Raw genomic sequence first — 3,821 nt, 5'->3', positions numbered from 1 at the left:
AATTCTGGTTGCACTTATGTCAGAAGTGATTTGGTGGAGTGGTGCTTCCTACCTTCAATACAACTTATTCAATCACAGAACAATCATTTGAATGTGTACGCGTGGTCATGACATGTTACTTAGCTGGACGGATAGTGTCGGGATCCATTTGATTTGAGCACAGGAAACTTGCATGGATTACAGGGTGGCAAGTCGGAGTTATGCCCTAGGCTAGGGACACTCTTTTGTGAAGTTTAACAGCTTATGTGTGACTCACAGAGTTGGACAGCACATTGTTGCCCATTTACAACACAACGTAGGAACATGGCCTTGAGCAAACATTGACATTGCAATTCTTATCCATCAGGAAGATGTATGTATGTGCCGTGTTCCCCAGATTTCATTACAGGACCGGAGGCTACCATTATGCATATTTCTTTTAATGTAACTCCAAGCAGCCACTTAAAAGCATTACATCACAGATTGAAAAAGTTCTAGAACAGAATCTTCAGTCTATACAATAACCATGAGCACAGAACTGTCTGCCTCTTTTAAATGGGGCTCCAAGCAGATAAGTAAAAGTTTTACTATTCTCTTTACTCTACTAATTCTTATTGCTTTTTCAACCCTAACTTTCAATCGCTTACTGAAGTTCTTTTATACCCTCATGGGAACTCCCCCCTTTCCTTTCACTCTTTATCGACAACTGATCTCAAATTTACGGAGATAAGCTTTTCTTTCATCCTTTCCCCGGTCTTGTTATTCCTTCGAAAGCGGGCACGTGCTATTTTATTGGCGCTTACCTCATCCCGGACTCCCGCTTGTGGAGAACTCCGTTCTCAAATCCCGCTTCTGCGAGTGGGCAACTGGAGAGAGCGCCGCCGAGTACCGACGCCTTTCTCCCCATAGCAATCCCACAGGCAATACCGCAAGGAACATGCGCCCTCTATCCCTGCTGGAGTTAGCTCCTTCAGCTCCTTCTCTGTTATCGGAGTAAAGGAAGCCAATGAAGGAAAGTAACCTGGCAGCGCAGCTGTCGCGTTGTCCCTTTGACAAGGTGCTTTCCTTCAATAATCGCAGCCACGAGGAACAAGGCCTGTGTTCCCTCTGTTTCCTGGCAACCGGCAGTAGCTAATCGGGTCTCTCAAGCAAAGAAGTGACAGTTGCTCTGCCTTCCTGATCAGCTGCTGGTGCCATAGATGAACAACTCTTTTGAACAATTGATTTATAAAGGCGGTCTGACCTTTTTTATACTAGAGCCCTAATTGCTCACAATAGTTTTAATATGTTTATGTAACCTCCGGTTGGCTTTGTATACTAGAGCCCTAATTGCTCACATTAGTTTTAATTAGTTTATTTAACCTCTGTTTGGCCTTCTATTTACAATAAATTAAATTAACTAAAACCTAATTTAAAAAAAACTTAAATAAATCCACTAATTTACTTAAGTTGCTATAATCTGACCCTGAGCCATTCTTGCTTCATCATATTTTACTTAAAATGTAAGAGATAGCTTTGGATGATGCATTAGCCTGTACCCCTAAAATGAATAATGAGGCTTTCAAGAAAATCATTCACAGGGAAATGAGATCTTGTATGTTGGAGACTCTAAACCAAGTAATGTCATCCAAAAGATCCCTCCCTACACAGGAGGATGACATTACAGAAACCCCTATTTTACAAGTTAATGATGACCTCTCTGAAAATATGGGGAAAAGACTAAAAATATTGAATACCTAGACCCCCTGAGCACATTCGGAGGTCTTAGCAACTCAAACAATATGGGAGGTGTTCGCACCTCAACTCTTAGAGGAGGTCTTCGCACCTCGAATGCCTTAGGTGTCCCTAGTGGCACAAATTACCCTGGTGTCCACAGCGGCACAACGCATATGGGTGTCCTTAGCGGCACAAATTATCAAAGTGCTCACTACAATATTAATGATAATAATATGGAGGACGAAGAGGCTAACAACACCTTTGGCGAATATGTCCTCGATCTAGATGAAGATGATAATGAATTTAACAGCCAACCTACTGAAGACGAACTCCCGTCTTCTTCCAAGGATAACATAATCAACCCTCTTGGTGAAGAAATATTTTCACCCTATAATATTGAGCATCCGAGAAGCTCAGAGTGGTGGCCAAATTTATTAAGAAATGGCTCAGGAATCTTTTTGAGAAAGATACACGTAACATTCTCAGAGCTGAATGCTCAAGACCCTCTAATCAAGATAAAGTCTGTCAGACTCCCAACCTCGACCCCGAACTAATTAAGTTTCTCTTCAAACCTGGGAGAGACCCCAGGAAGGGGATAGAGAGATCTTTTAAGGCACGTCAAGACTGCCTTCTCGACGTCCTTGGGCCTCTGGACGGAATTATTGATACAGCTGAAGAAAGCCATATAAATGGGATGGCTCTTGATACTGAGCTTATTAGAGGTTGGAGCCAGAGGGCAATGACCCTACTGGGAAATGCTCACACCAGTCTCAATGTCGAAAGGAGAAGGGTAGTTCTCACCAAAATTAATCCTAAGCTGAGCGATATGACAGATAAGGAACCTTCACAAAACCCTGAAAGCTTACTCTTGGGTGAAGACACGATTAAAACGCTTGGCAAATACTTTTCTAAATTCACGGCGCTCACCAAAGCTCAGCTCAATATGAGACGTGTCTTCAATCCAAACCTTTTTGGATGAGCCGGAAGAAGGGGCCTTTCCTCCGGCTGCTTAAGCTCAAGGCCCTACTCTAGGTTCAGAGGTTTCGGAAGATGTTTCCAGTCATCCAACCCTCCCCAATCCTATTCGCAGAGAGGGATAGGTTCACATAACAGAGGAGTCAAATCTTGTGGACTACCCAACAACAACAACCAGGCTCTCCAGGATTTCGCGATTCCGCAGTTTACCGTGAAATCGGCACTTTTGTAAAAATGCCACTATTTTTACAAAAGTGCCCACGAAATCGGCACTTTTGTAAAAATGTTGCGATTTTTCCTTAAGTGCCCGCGAAAATGAAAGAATGTATTACTTTGTACTTCATAGTGAATGTAACACTTTAAATATTCCCACCAGGAGTCATTTCACTTGCACTGAATACATAAATCCATTTACAGAACTTCCTGGCATCGAAATCTATGACCGTTCAGGCTACACAACTATGTTCTCTATTTCCATTAATTTGCCATTGTATAAATTATAGGGACTAAACTGATACCTGGCAAGGGTCCCAGGCGGCGCAGCAGCAGGTACATTGCCCTCCAAACTATAATACTCATATTGGAGTACTGGCCTGCAGGGTACAAACAGATACTTCTGCAGTTGCATTAAAGAGGTATGCTGTATGAGTGAGATTAGACCTGGCAACGTGCAGATTGCAGAGCATCTCTGCTGGAAGTGCATTAACCCATCAATCAGTTGTATTGAAAACTGACCTGCAGGTTACACGCAAATCTCTGTGGGAGGTGTCAAACCTCTGAGTTATCTTATTGAAGTTTAACGAGTATCTTTCTGTAGGTTGCATGGTTCTGGCAATATGAGTTCACATCGGCAGGCTATTAAATGTGTATCCAAAGGCCGCAACACTAGGATGTCAATGTACAGTGCCGGGTAATATACATGAGAACTGTGAGGGCCCTGTACAGCCCAGATTGTGAATAAAGGATAACATTTTGATTTCTGCACAAACTCCTGATTATTTAAGGGTCAGAATTCTGAGCCCTGAAAAGTTCTGCACAATTTCCCCCAGGCCAGTGTTGGCATGTTAAACCTGCCACAATTTACCAGGAGGAAAAACGAACAGTGATTACCAAGACATGCAGTATGCAGCGACATCTACATGTTATGCCTC

The sequence above is a fragment of the Triturus cristatus genome, chromosome 11 (assembly GCF_964204655.1).
Source record: "Triturus cristatus chromosome 11, aTriCri1.1, whole genome shotgun sequence".
Taxonomy (NCBI): Eukaryota; Metazoa; Chordata; class Amphibia; order Caudata; family Salamandridae; genus Triturus; species Triturus cristatus.
This window is presented reverse-complemented; position numbering follows the sequence as displayed.